The sequence below is a fragment of the Mytilus californianus genome, unplaced genomic scaffold, assembly GCF_021869535.1.
Source record: "Mytilus californianus isolate M0D057914Y unplaced genomic scaffold, xbMytCali1.0.p SCAF_2, whole genome shotgun sequence".
Classification (NCBI taxonomy): Eukaryota; Metazoa; Mollusca; class Bivalvia; order Mytilida; family Mytilidae; genus Mytilus; species Mytilus californianus.
The window spans coordinates 29964249-29980460 of NW_026262668.1; the positions used below are offsets into that span (position 1 = coordinate 29964249).

At 32.6% G+C, this 16212-nt stretch overlaps 2 long non-coding RNA genes across 2 annotated transcripts; both read right to left on the reverse strand.

Moving 5' to 3' along the window:
* Positions 1 to 383: 383 nt before the first annotated feature.
* Positions 384 to 1974, reverse strand: LOC127729675 (uncharacterized). Its single transcript, XR_007994758.1, has 2 exons — positions 1753 to 1974; positions 384 to 1028 (listed from the first exon to the last, which is right to left on the reverse strand). It is a non-coding gene; the product is annotated as an uncharacterized LOC127729675 (long non-coding RNA).
* A 3375-nt stretch (positions 1975 to 5349) lies between these two features.
* Positions 5350 to 10242, reverse strand: LOC127729673 (uncharacterized). Its single transcript, XR_007994756.1, has 3 exons — positions 10158 to 10242; positions 7436 to 7634; positions 5350 to 6904 (listed from the first exon to the last, which is right to left on the reverse strand). It is a non-coding gene; the product is annotated as an uncharacterized LOC127729673 (long non-coding RNA).
* Between the last annotated feature and the right edge of the window lie 5970 nt (positions 10243 to 16212).

Below are 16212 nucleotides of genomic sequence, written 5' to 3' on the forward strand. Positions count from 1 at the left end.
AAATTAATGTCCCTATTCGACATTCCGTCTTATTCAATGACAGTCAGTCCTAAATCCCAGTTGTCCAACTTTCAGTACCATTTTATTTGTTTTATTGTTTGATTTGTTAATGTCCAGACTTAGAATGAAATATTTGCCACTGGACATAAAACAAAAAGCCACAAACAATCATTTTTCCAAGTTGTTTACGATAAATTGTACCACGACACGTCACAATCCCCAACCAACACCAGCTTCTTACATTGTATGTAAAGATTCATAAAAATTACCATGAATAATCAGCACGCTGGAGAGTTGTATTGCTTTGAAAAAAACTTTTGAAAATAAATCCTCAACCGCAGTAAAACCTCTGACGTTATGAACAATTTTAACAGCGATCTTTCACTCCTTGTTTTATTTTTTAAATGATACGAAATCTGCAGTTTTACAATGTAACACAGTTAATGATACCTTGTATGGACTAGTATGAAACGAACTATACAACTGCTACATATATATGCTTGGGGAAAACATTGCACTCATGGAAATGATGATACTTCTGTTTATAAATACAATGAATGATTTATTTCTTTCCATAAAATCACAGGCAAACACAAATGTTTGAATAATTGAAATTAATTGTTATTGCAAATATTTATAAGCACCGACGCTAAACATTAAAATCTCAGCGAAAGCTTCGGAATTCTTTCGGGCCGTTTGGAGTCATACATAATTTGCGTTGGTCCTCTTGTTTGACGTAGTCACCAATATGTTCACTGTGTGGTCTTTTCTGTCTGGAACGAGAAGAAAGTGTACTTCTCCTCAGTCTCGTAATGATGTGCGATAGTTCACGTTTGCTAACAAGCTTCCACATATTCTGGTATGGTTTGCTTAGTTCTGGAAAGTGATGGTCCATATAAGGTTGTTTGAAATATGATGACATAGTTCCATAATGGTGTGAAATATATGGACTTGGAGCAGGACTTTCGTAGAAAGATAAGTGATCATGATCCGGTGAAACATAATTCAAACTTTCATCAGACCAAACTCTGTAAAAAATAAGAAAAATATATTAATTACAGTAAACATGATATTATGTATATAATAAGCCATGAAGTTTTTTTAATACATATACAATCCCAATTATTCTTTTTTCCAAAGTTTGCGCATGCTAGGTGCTAGTTTTTTGTGTGTTTTTTTTTTTTTTTTTGGGGGGGGGGGGGTTATGGAGGAGGGTGCTGTCAGGTTTGTATAGATGCATTATTATTTTTTTTGTATTATATGTTTAATTGTTTAGGTTGTGTTTTTGTTTCTTTTCGTCTTTTTACTCCTTGTGTTAATAATTTTGAATCCTGTACTGTTATATGAATCCATTTTAATTGTGATAAGGTTAAAGATCGACAACTATTTTTGTTTTAATCACTTTAAAATATTGCCTTATCTTCAACTGCCATTAGCCTTTTTGTCTTATGATGATTATTCTAGCTAAATGATAACTCGAATAATTCAAGCCCTTTTATTACCGTCTCCGATTCTCTCTGCCTTTCGAGGTTAATGTAGTGATTGATAGTGAGCGTAATATAACGACTGTATTATTCGGGTTAGCTTAATAACTGATTGTATGAACAGCCCACCGGAATAGTATGCACGATAAAAAATTGTCTTTTCAAACTAACACGATGAAAAAGACAAGGACACACATTACAACATTAAATCTAAACATCAAATTCATATATGAATTTAAAAATAAACAAAATAAAATAACAAACTTACATTTCTAAAAGTTCAGAGGACGTCATATTTATAGTCAACTTTTCGTACACTTCAAATCTATTTACTTGCGTTTAGATATATGAACTACACTTAAGAACAATGTTCCGTAAAACTAATCATAAATCGTCTAAAATTTCGCTTGAAATACATTTTCAAATAATAAACATTCGATATCAACTTCAATTGTATTCACGACTGATAAAGTTACTTCAATGCCTAAATGGTTTTTAGTTTAACAATGACTTAACCGGATAGGTTCTTTCATGAGAATTAACCTTTCCTTTCAGCAAGGCTAAATTATTTACGGTTTTTCTATTACTTAACTTATTAATCTGATCAAATGCAATATAAATATGAAATTTATATCCCCGTGTATTTAATATTTCATTAAACATTTATGAAAGGTAATACGATGTTTATATGTACTATAGTACTAATGTTGATATATAAAGTTACTGTGCCATCTACTGTATCGCCTACGGAAAATAGAATTACAAGACTGTGAAATTAAACTTACAATAAGCAACGATCATAATAATATACTTAAAAATAACATTAAAAGAAAATTACATTAATTTGATCAGAAATGTTATTTTCTTGTGAAATCAATAAGTATAGTTCTGTATGCCTCAACCATGACTGAGGTAAAGAATTGGGGCAATTGACTTCTTTCGTCCAGCAGGTTGACCTGTGCAGGAGAATGATGTTTGGTTGGTTGCATGGGATATACAAAAACATTGCGGCCATGTCCAGCCGGACGGATTGCGCTAATAGTGTGAAATGATAGTATGAAATGGAAATAACACCTTATACAATTGATGCGTTTGAATCTCTTTTCTGGATTGACCTTCTTCATGAATGCTCGAACAAAAACAATTTAGACCCAGGGATGAATAAGTAGTTAAATGTACTAGGAGCTAAATGACCAAAAGACACCTTAAAAGAATAGCCAAACCCATCTAATATCAAATTTGCCAGAGAGAATCGGAACCTAGGTCTTTTTTAATGATTTCAATGTTATAAATCATATCAGTACCGAACCACCGACTACTGAGCTGATGATATCCCCTAGCACGAAAGGTACCACTGCAATTTGAATAAAAGGATAGATGCGATAATGTTATTCGGACAGCAACATATCGACACAAAAACCAAAAGACATTTTAAAATTTCAAAATACGGTTATAAGCATTAGAAAAGTGTTTATGCATTGTCAATATGTCTCGCTTTATACATTTGTAGCTTTGAAATAAGAAAAGACAAGCAATGTTTCTTAAAAGCCATGTACAAACAACATCAGACATCAACTTATAAACTCCTTAAATGGTCTGTCATTGACCTGTTGAAATTTCTACCCATTCCCAAAATCTGTTTCATAAAGATTCATTTTTAATTTCCCGCTTTTAATATGCAAGTAGACTTTGTATAACCTACATAAACAATGACATATTATTCATTTACGGACATTTTTTTTTATAAAATGTGAAATTATATTACCTACTTCTTCCTTTAGAAATGTTTTATTTTTGAAAAGCACAAGTGGTATAGATTGTATACTATATTCATATAACACTTGCACTAACAGAGAGTACATTTTATATGGGACTACATATGTTCGACAAAAATTTAACCCATACCTTCCCGTAGATATATCGAAATAAGTGTTAATGACACACTTATGTTTGATGAAAGACATAAATATATTTGGAAAATTTCATATAATAAATTTAAGAAACTGGTAACCCTATTTTGAAGTATTTAAGACACTTGGCGTCTTTGAAGTCACTCCCCATACACCATAACTGCGATAAAAATGTTAACATTAAACAATAAGAAGGTTGTGAAAATTTAAATAAATACTTACGTGTACATGCCAAATGTTTGTTATGTCAAGTGTAAATTAAAGAAACTACAAATCCCACATATCTTTTTTTCATATTATGATTGATTGTTCCTTGCTTAGCGTTCAGTGACACAAATTTAATGCTTATTCAGGATGAAAAAACAAATTATCAATTAATGCAATATGTAGGCGTATTTTCTGACTGCAACTGGAAAATGTGATCATGTTGAACAGGGATGAAATGTGCTTTCAAACGGGCACCTAATTACCCCTCAAAGAATTGCTACAAACGCGGTTTTTATAACGTGCAGAGAGCGTGGCACTCTAAATACATTTGTATGCGTACACATCCTGCAAAACCAGACAGCCTACCCTAATACAGGGATTTGTACACCTCAATCGGAAAGCTGGGACCACCGGGATACCCTCGGAGTTGGTTAACTCCTAAGTGTTATGTTGTATTGTATTTACATCTGTAGTCTTTTTCGTTTCTATGTACAGAGGTATGGCCATATTCCCTTGTGATTCATCATTAATATTCAAGTTCTTCTCCACTTAAAATCATGCAAAAGGGGGTTCGTGGGTAGCTATAGTGAGCCAACATTTAATTATTTTTGATATTTTTTTTAGAATGCAAAGATATATGTATATCTACAGATTATATAAATATTTTCAGTTTCAAATATATGTACATTGCAAAAAAGAACAAACATTGTACAATTATAGCCTTTGTATCAGGTCGATACGAGGTTATATCAAACAAGAGAAGCATATTGACTGAGGATGAAGTCCGAGGTCAATATTCTTCTTTAGGTCGATATATTATCGTATTGACCTCACCCAAGGGCTACAATTGTAATATTATTAATCAAAAACTATTGCATGAACAATGTCATATTGGGGGATTTCTAGAATGTATTTTTAGTAACAAGCTATATGCCCTGTGCAATATGCTGTGTTTGACCTACGAAACGCTAAACACAATATTATTGGCTTGCAAACTGAGTAAATACAAATGTACATGTGATTAAGTTTTAACGAACTCAAATCCTTAAAAATATTCGATTAATAATATGATTTTGTATAGATTTGCTTAACCACAAATTCTTAAGTTGAAGCCATAATGATTCTTCTTTTCGTAATTTGAACGAAAGACAAATTGATTGAGTCATGTAGGTACTTCTTATAGCTAACTTTACTGTAGGGTTGCTTATGCGGCATTTGGACTTTGATGGATAGTTGTCTCATTGGCAATCATACCACATCACCTTATTTCGTACTGAATTGTTATCCGCAACACTGATGACTATGCGTGTGAAAAAAAATCTTCAATAGTTTTCTAAACTTATTAAATACATATTGAGTCTTGAGCTTTATTGATGTAGACTATCTGATAATACTAGACTAGAATGTCTTTTATTTGAACCGAAAAAAATCATATTGAGAAAGTTTTCTTTGTACAATGAATTAATGTTGTAAAATTTCAAACTATCGACACACAGGGAGTGTCTGCACAGCAGATGTTTAAATAGATTGTACACTACAACCCAGCATTACCAAGCTGCAGACTAAATATGAAAATCATTCCCTTTAATAGAAGCCAAGAAAACTTTCTACCAACGTTCTTTCCAACGGACGGAATGACGGACGAAGTGTAAAATACTGAAGGATATCTGGATATCTGTAAGTTACAATCATGTACATTGTACATGTACATGCTCTGTACATCAATAATCAAAAGAATAGAACTGGCGCGCTAGTCGAAAATTTATTTTCTGAAGCAAACGATATCAAATTATAAATGTACACATGCACAAAGTTACATTTAAAATTTACAATCCGTTACACATATATGTAAATAGGAGACACTCAAACGCAAATATAATGTGTTTAAGAGTATTACATAATATGTTTGGTTTGGTTTTTAAAAATACGCCTCTATTATTAATGTGCTACACTCTTTTCGAGCAAGCAACACATGCAGCGTTAATATAAAATAAATACAGAAATGAAAACAAACGTGGTCAGCTGACAAAATGTTTTTGGAAAATTTATAATGTCTAAAAACATTTGAACTTAAGATAAAATAAACTTAACCTGACGAAAAGATGATTTTATATCATTTTTAGTGCGCTAACAAGTTTTAAAACACATATATAATTGTAGGGATGAAGATGAATTTTATTTCACCATGACATGAACGAAACTAAAGAATTACAGAAAAGAATTGTTCCTAAACATTGTTTCTAGTCTGTAGTACCCTCTTTTTCTGATATATCTGTGTGTTAAGGAAATTAGTTCTATCTGGGACTAATGGATAATGTCAACGCATTAGTCCTAGGTTCTATACTAAGAGATAATGTCTGTCACTAAGATACATTTTGAGTGTAAACAGAGAAGATGTCTTTAAAACAAGACACTGTATATTATTAATTATTTACCTATCATGAACATAGTTAATTGCGTATTTTGAATATTGTTACATAGGTATATATTAAAGAATAAATCAAGTGTTATTTCAAAATACATAACATGGGAGATAACTCTATCAGCCTCAGTCGATGTGTAATCGTTTACAGCAGTGTTTCTGAATTTAATAATTATGTATTTGCTTTATACATGTATTTATGTTATGATTGAAGATAGACACATGTTTGCTCTTTATTTCAACCAAATAACTTACTGACTAACAAAGTACATACTGAAAGCTGATCAAAGTCATGTTTTGTTTTCTTAATCTTCATGAAAGGTTAATGAATTAATTACAATGACTTTCTGTTTATTAACATTTATATACATAGGTCAAATCGAGTCAAGCTGTATTTTTTGGAAGTCACTTTTAATTTTTAGTGCTTGTTATGATATAAAAAATCTTATAGTTTCCTTTTAAATAGTATTTGATGTCGTCGGTCGTTTTGTCATTCCACTGCGTGTATGAAGAATAGGCAAGTTAGGCGGAGCTGATTGAATTCGACGACGACCCATAACGCTGGCGGAAGTTGGTGCTGGATTTTTCGTTAACCTGACGACAATGCCATTTATTTCCTGTTTCGTTGCTAAACGCCAAGTTCCCGGATAATGCCTCTTAAGCTCTGGATATTGATGTTGCATGTAAGGTTTTTCTTTAAATTCCTCCATTCGTTGTCTACTTTGAGCTTCATATAACTTCCGTTCACGTGACCATAACACAGAACGTCTACAACTAGCAACTGTTGGCCTCCATACTGCCGATTCAACAGCTACAAAACTCATCTGACTTAAGGGTAGTCCATATACACTTTTTCTTATTTCATCTTCACTTACTACAGTCTACAATAAAAGAATTTCATTTGTTATCAGTAATTTCAGTCAGTTTTTAATTAAAAATGTACATGATAAATTCGGAAGTTCTTCTTTTTAACAAAAGTAAATTCTAAAAGAAATCCAGTGCCCTTACCCTTGCTTATTTCGAAAAATCCTTGATCCGCATTGGGATAAGAATACACGGTTTCACTGAACCCAAGTATACTCAACCCATAAAGTAGATATACGTTTCATACTTGCGCGAGTGACTATCTAGTGATTCCTAAGTGCAGGCACCACATATCACATAATTGATCAACTAATAAATTAATCTAACTAATATAATTTCGACTTTTAAAACCTGTTTTGGTTTTTTTTAAGTCTATACCTTCAAAAAGTCAAAATTTCAAGACTTTAAACGTTAATTGATTTTAATATTTGAAATGTTATGTTTTCCAGAGAAATCATTTCCTGATGAAAGTGTATCCAGGAGAGTGCTTAGGAGTGTTAAAAGTGGCGTTAAACATTAACAGTCAATGATTTGCAATAGGTTCTTACCTCGTTGACCTCTGTTTCATCTAGCAATGGTATTGGGAAGTGGTATTTTATCGACTGTCGTCTGGAATAAGGATCTGCCTCTGACTGCTTATAGTCAAAGCTGTGTTTTCGTGTCTTCCTGCCTCCTGGTAGTGTATCAAACGATATTGAAGGGTTTCTCTGTAGTACGGCGGCAGCCATTTCTGGTCATAGCAATCAACTGTAATATAAATTTACTAACTCAGTGGATAAATGAACGAATAAAGTAAAGAACAAATATATGAAAGAATAAATGAATTGTGTAACTATGAAGAAATGAATTACGAGCATTGTATTTGTAACGTTCTTCATTAAAAGAAAAGAACTTTTTTTGCATTACATTTAGCAACTGGAAGTAAGAAGTAGAACGAAAAAAACAACAAACGAATTGACTGATAATAATTTGTTTAATGAATGAATGAATGAATGAATGAAAACATAATGTTTGAAATAATAAGATAAGTATGTACTTTTAACTTGTGACTCTTAATATTGTTTTACTGATCAGAAGTTTAGTGGCCGGATACAAGTACAAAAGTGCTTTCCGAAACTACATAACTAGCTTTATGTAAGTTATCTAAATACCCCATCAGATTATTTTTATCATATCTGATCAACGTTTCATCACCGACCTGGTCATCTTAATGACATCAGAGATTTGATAGACATAATTATATTTTTATTCCAATTTTGGCAATATATTTATCATCTTTTTCATAGTTCGCGTTTTCTGATTGCATTCCAAGGTTATAAGATAAATTTTATTCGAGTATAAAGTGTGCTTCGGTATTTCATTAGGTTAAACTATATAGAAAATGTTAAATGGTTTGTAATTCTATAGTTTTGGGATGATCGGTATTTAAACGATAACTTTTGAACTCCATAACGCAAGAACGTGGCCTCTCTTTTGATTGGCATATTACGTACTTTGATTAGTATTTAAACAGTCATTAAAGAAGATAAGATGACGTGATCAACATTTAATTCAGAAGGACTTGACTGACATTATCACTTTGTCCGATCAATCATAATATTATCAGATACAAGTCAATCGTTCATACATCTACGTATAAAAAGGTGAAGGAGACTGACTTTGAGACGAAGAACAGCAATTAAAACGTTGTTTATTCCCCCATGTCTGTCTGCCCGTTCGGTCAACACATATGTTTGTCACCAGACACCCATTTCCCGGTACTTATATTGTTAAAAATGTTGCATGAAAACAAATATTTTGGTAAACTTGTTTCTAACGATCAAATGAACAGAATTACTTTATGTTTGGTCAACTACTGGACAGTGGTGTGTAACGTGTGTGCGCATTTAATATATGTCAGACACATACATGTGTACTTCCTGTTTTCCGATACTTTGATTTACGAGTGGCCCTTAGTATGTTTAGTACTTCCTGTTTTCCGATACTTTGATTTACGAGTGGCCCTTAGTATGTTTAGCACGACATCTAGTGCACTCTTGTTTTAATAACACATATTCTTAAACTTCCAAACGTAAAATAAGATTTTCTATAATCATACAATTCATTTTAAAATTTATAGATGGACAAGCGGCGTCAAGGAAAAATGCACAAACAGGATCGAAGAAATATCAAAAACGTTGTCAAGATACAGACCCACAATAAAACAATTATACATTTTAAAGATAAGTTAAAGACTAGAAAAAATAATAAAAATGAATAAAATTTCAAGAATTTACGTATACCGTAGTAAAAACCTGAAGCTGAATACACCCCTTGTCCCTCCTACCCTACTCCCCACAAAAAATAGATAAAAGAAAATGATGACATTTGTTGTCATATGAGAGCAAACACAATTGTCGTGTTATCGTTTTATAGCATACCAAATTATAAAAGATGAGTAAAATCTTGGTGGAAAATGTTAAGATGTATTAAAATTCCTTTAGATGATATGTAGTCCTTGCGCAATTTAATCATGTGTAACCCCGGCGCATTATATATGTGACTCGCCTGTAATTTAGCGGCAATCGGTGGTTGCAGTCTGTCATTTTTTGTTTTTCGTTTATTAGTTTTTGCATAAATGAGGCCGTTGGTTTTCTCGTTTTTTTTAACATTTTTTCATGTCGTAGACTTTTAATAGCTTGCTATACGGTATCGGCTTTGCTCGTAGACGACTTTCGGGCCAATCGCCATGGCTCATTCATAAACTACAACTCAGAATTGGTCTATTTGCGTAGAAGGCCATACAGTTACCATCATTTGCTTACATCCACGTCATTTGGACTCTAATTGAAACATATAGTTTATCATTGGCAGCCAAACTACACCCTCTTACTTTAATATAGTGAATATTTCAACTGAGGGCATGCTAATTATTTAAAACAGAGCTTATTTCATCTTTTTTTTTCCAGTGCAGAAGGTTGATACGTACATATCTTTCTGTACATGTCATTTAAACTTATCAGTTTGCTTCAAGATCACAAATTCCTTTTTAATGAACACTTTTACTAGCTCTGACTTGACAATTTTCGTAAAAGACTTTAAAAACATAATTATGCAGTCCTGTATTTTTTCTGCGCAGAAGGTAGATTACAAGTACTTTACCATCTGCACATGCTTTTCAGATTTACCAGCCTTACTAGGCTTTGTCCAGATTACAGGAAGGTTTTCATTGTAAAACTCGTTACAATGTATCTAGCAATTATTTAAAAAAAAATACATAAAACAACTTACCAAATATATAGCAAAAATATAAAAGTCCTGTGTTAGTTCATTAAATTCCTTATTCTGAATGATTTAATTGTAGTAAGAATTAAACTGATATAAAGATATAAACAATAGACTAAGAGATATTACAAATAGATAAATGAAGATATTACAAATTGAATTGATACGTTTATATTTAAGCAGTTGGTTGTTAATTAAACTATGATCTATCAAATTAATTCTGTTCATGACTACACAAGCTGATACGACGGTCGGCAAACGTCCGTATATGCCGTGTTGATTTCAAGTTTTTGGGGTTGAATTATGTTTTTAAAAGTTGAAGAAAAGGAATCTATTAGAGACGAATAACCGGGGGAAAGGCGCGTGGTGAAATTAATTTCATTCAAGAGAAAATGTCAGTCTTAACAATATGAAGTAAACACCAATAAATGATTAATCACAAGTTAACAAATAAAAACTGTAAAAAAAACTCCTTTCTTTGTATTATTCTAATTGGTTTTTTTGGTCTTTCAATTAAACACCTTCTGACAAAAATATATAGAAAGGGACTTGTATAGGAACTAGAACGGGGCCTGTTGTTCAGTGGTTGTCGTTTGTTGGTGTGGTTCATAGGTGTTTCTCGTTTCTCGTTTTTTATATAGACTAGACTGTTGATTTTCCTGTTTGAATTGTTTTACACTAATCATTTTGGGGCCCTTTATAGCTTGCTGTTCGGTGTGAGCCAAGGCTCCGTGTTGAAGGCCGTACATTGACCTATAATTGTTAACTTTTTATACATTGCGACTTGGACGGAGAGTTGTCTCATTGGCACTCATACCACATATTCTTATTTATATTGTAGCATATCTAGCTAAAACGTAGTACCAGACGTCACCGTACATGTGTTCGACGACAGACAGAACCATCAATTACGACTAGTGTAATAATATAATCAACCGAACGTAGACAAATTCTGCATGAATTTGAAATGAACGACCAAAATGTGATTTGTATTATTTGATGGGCACGACAATTTCTGTGTATTCATTTACTTTTATGGATGCCTGAATCATTAGTAGATGACAAAAAGTGTCATTCTTGGTAAGTGTTCGAAAGAAAGTCGAACCTCTATATTGTACATATGATTATACTGACAGATGCCGAAAAATCATACCTATAGAACTTTTTCTATCATTCATGGATAAACACTGTGTCTAAACTACCCCGGCAAAAAATGTTTGGACTCGATAGTATCTAATGTCCGGTACGGTGACGGACAATCAACAGACAGAGAAAAGGTAGAAATTCTGTTTATTTATTTGTTTTTTAATGACATTGAAGAATAAACATACACATATAACTATTTTCGATTGTGTGATGTAATATTTTCTACAACCGTTCTAGATCAATGGAGAAATAAGTAAAAAGGCACATGAAAATGGTGAATTGAGTGAATCTTGCTACGAATTTGTTTAATTTCTTTTTAAATTGTGCACATTTTACGGAAAGAAAAGTACGGAAAGAAAGATATTAACACAGAGATTGCATGGCTAGTCACTATGAGCACCTCAATATTTGCATTTCTGTGCATGGAACGAAAGAAATGGGTCATGTCAAAATGGAAGGACCCTGTTTCGTCAATGTTGTTTATTACACAAGGACCCTGTTTTGTCTCAGTATAGGACCCGGTTTTGTTTTGTTTTGAAACCACAAATTTATGAAAAGCTACGTTAGCACGGATTAGGACATTGCCCATCGGAAGAAATTAAATATTTGAGTCAAAAAGATGTTATAAAGATGTTATTGCAATACAAACATGTGTTAAAATATATTTCAAACGGGAACTTTTCGAAATAGGGAGTAGACATTTTTTAATGCTATACGTATACCTTATTGATCTTATCTTCGAACTAAGTTTAAATGGAAATAAATACTTTATATCATGTACTTACATTAATTCCTTATGATAGAAAAAAGAAGATGTGGTGTGATTGCCAATGAGACAACTCGTCACAAGAGATCAAATGACACAGAAATTAACTACTATAATTCGCCGTACGGCCTTCAACATTGAACAAAGCTCATACAACATAGTCAGTTATAAAAGGCCCCGAAATGACAAGTGTAAAACAATTCAAACGAGGAAACTAACGGCCTAATTTATGTACAAAAAAAATGAACGAAAAACAAATATGTAACACAACAACAAACGACAACCACTGAAATACAGGCTCCTGGCTTGGGACAGGTAAATATATACAGAATGTGGCGGTGTTAAACATCTAAGCGGGATCCCAACCCTCCCCCTAACCTAGGAAATTGGTGTAACAGTACAACATAAGAACGAACTATAAAAATCAGTTGAAAAAGGCTTAAGTCATCAGATGGATACAAATAGAAATACATCTCAAAAATGTTTGTTTGTTTTCTTTACTACTGTAATGATGTAAAAATAAGATGTGGAATGATTGTGTCACCGTATCAATTTATCAAAAGAGTAAGGATAGTATGCTTAACTACACTATACGCTATGTTTACAATATATTTACTCATTCGTTCATCCATTGACGGACAGTGAGAGAAAAAGCTCCGTTTTGAAGGCCGTACTTTGACCTATAATGGTTTACTTTTACAAATTGTGACTTGGATGGAGAGTTGTCTCATTGGCACTCATACCACATCTTCTTATATCTATTAGAACGTTTTGGATATCTCATTCAAAATGGTTGCCTTTCGAACGTGTATTTTATGTCCGCTTCGAAATACACAAGTTCTAAACTTCCCCATTAGAAACAAAATAATTCTATCATGCCATGCTCTACGCTCATTTTAACAAAGGTAGGCATTATATTTGTCAATATTTTATACCTGGCTAACGCTTGGTTTAAAAATTTTAACAAATATAATGCCTTCCTACTTTAAAATGAGCATTGAGCATGGCATGAAAGAATTATTTCTTTTTATAAATAAAAGTTGGTTTGCAACATTATAACGTCCAATATCTTCGTCTTCGTCTTCGTAGAACAACCTAATTGGCAATTTAGCCCGTGAAAAATGACAATGAGACAGCTTTCCATCAGAGACCAAATGACGTAAAAGTTAACAAATATAGAACACCGTATGGCATCCAACAATGAGAAACGTCCATACGGCATAGCAAGCTTAAAAAAAGGCCCCGAAATGAAAACTGTAAAAAAAAACTAATGTGGAAACTAACGACCTAGATTTATGTACAAAATAAAAAACGAAAAACAAATACATGTATGATATATAGCAACAAAAGACAACAACCGATTTACAGGCTCCTGAATTCGGTACTGGTACATACAGAATGGCGAGGTTGAACGTGTAAGCCCCCCCCCCCCCGCTCCCCCTCCAAAAAAAAAAAGAAAAAAAAGGGGTATAACAGCACAACATATGTACAAACTATAAAATTCAGTGAGTTGAAAAAGGCTTAACTCATTTAATTACAGAGCCCCTATAGTAAATATGCGATTGGCGGCTGTCTCCGTTTTTTTCGTCTTTTATTAAATTTTATGATGGTATACGATATAGTTACATTATATCAGTGGCGGATCCAGGGGAGTAGAGGAAGTACGCCGATCCCCCCTTTTTGGTGGCTAGAAATAATTATTTTATCATGTTTTTTACGATTTATATATGATTTTTTATTTAGCATAAAATCGTTAAAAAAAAGTTCCCCTTGCTACGCTCGGCGGTATAAAATCCGTTTATGAATACGCCCCTTTCAAAAATCATGGCCTCGGTTCGCCCTTGCATATTGACAATTTTAAACTTGACCAAATTGCTTAAGTTGTCGAACATTTGTCAATGTACGATAATCATTATACAATGAAGAGATAAACCTATGTATAATAGTTGTACTATATAGGGCAGTTGTTAACAACTTGATACTAGTGCATTAAAGAATTTGTTAATGTTAAAAAAAAAAAAAAAAAAAAGAGAGAGATAAAAATCGTTTATTTATAAAAATTACTAATCAAATAATCATTATTGCAATTTCCGGATGGCCTAAGACTTTTATACTAATTTATACTTAGTATTATTGTAACAAGGAGGGGTAAACAGATTTTTAACGCACTATTATTGTGATCCTTTGCGCCGCATGGAAATTCCTTTTCTTGGGCGATACTGCATGCACATACATTTGTCTTATTCTCTTGCTTTATAATGAACGTTTAGTTTCAGAATATTTATTTTCAAACGATTATACTGTCTTCCCTTTAAGTAGAGCGGAACACTAAGATAACCATCTTGTCCCAGAAAATCACATATCAAATGTGCGTCGTTAAATTTTCAAGGCCGTACACTAATTAAGTTTGAACACTTAAATTTACATAAATGATATAAAAAAATCTAATTCCGTTTCAAAACCTTCATTTCTTTTTAATTTTTCCTTTTTTTTATACAAAACAAAATTGAAATTTGCTTTGTTCTAATATAGCAGGAATTCAAGTGTTTACGGATTCAAAGAGGTTATAAGTTATCCTCTGAAAGAAAATGTTTTTCAACGATCCCTCAAACTGCTGTTGAACGCCATATTTTAATTTTCGTCATGCAATTATGCATTATTTTCTATGACAAAACCGGGTCTGCTTTGTGAAATTTAAGAACAAAACCGGGTCGTACACATTGACAAAACCGGGTGCTTCAATTTTGACATGACCCACTTCTTTCATTCCATGCACAGACATGCAAATATTGAGGCGATCATAGTGAAAAGTCTTCAAATCTCCGTGTTAATATCTTTCTTTCCGTACAATGTGCTCAATTTAAAGAGAAATTAAACAAATTCGAGGCAGGGTTCACTCAATTCACCATTTTGATGTGCATTTTTACTTATTTCTCCATAAATCTAGAACGGTGGTAGAAAATATTACATCACACTATCGAAAATAGTTATATGTGTATGTATATTCTTCAATATCATTAAAACAACATATAAATAAACAGAATTTCTACATTTCTCTGTCTGTTGATTGTCCGTCACCGTACCGGACATTAGATACTATTGAGTCCAAACATTTTTCGCCGGGGTAGTTTAGATACAGTGATAAAGTTTGATTTAAAAATAAGTGGCACGTGCTTGACGTTCTACGGCGACTTTTAACGAAAGTTATAGCTGTAATTAATTCGTTTCTCAATATCTGTCAAACCGCAAATCGGAAAGGAAATGATATAACTTGTTGATTTATCGTTTCTTAATGTTCAGTGGCAAATATTACAAGGTCTTCTTTAAGATCATGCTTTAAAAAAATTGACTGCCATCGAAAATGAAATAATTCATTGAAAACAGTTTTATTGTTTAGTCAAATAACTACTCACGTATTTATGAGCCTCCTCATGTGGTTTTTGATTATGATTATTTGATTACCAGACCATATATTTCATGATTATTTGATTATTTGATAATCTAGGACTGTATTTTTGGTTATTTGATTATCTTGTTTAAAAAAATAATTAATGATTATGTGATTATATTGGCAAAAAAATTATGATTATGTGATTACTTGGACACCCCCACGAGGGCCTCATTTATACATCCTTGGTTTCAAAACTTTTGGATTGAGCGTTTGTGACGAAGGTAAATCAAGAAGTTAAGAGCTTCGGACGCTTAAAATTTATAAAGTGTTATTTTCAATTTTACATTTCCCACTAGAAACAAACCCGCGAAAGCGTGGTTATCAGAAAATATGTTTGTACACAAGGTATATTGACATTATCAATTGCTGCTGTTTGATAACGAACCGCACGCGTTAAGGGTTTTAATATGTATACAATGATACAACACAACATTGAAGCTGAATTCATGGGAGCATACATGTACAATTGTCAATATATTAATTCCATACTCACAGTGGGGGATACTTAAATACACTGATTTTTCACATTTTCCAATAGAAAGGGAACCAGGGTAGGGGAGGTATACAGACGCTTGATGTTAAAGAATAATTTGGTATTGGTATAATATTTTAATGTCATGACTTTTGTATAACTATTAAGAAATATCTCAGTAAAAGTGCCATGACTTTTCAAATGGGGAGGAGAAACTAATCAAAAA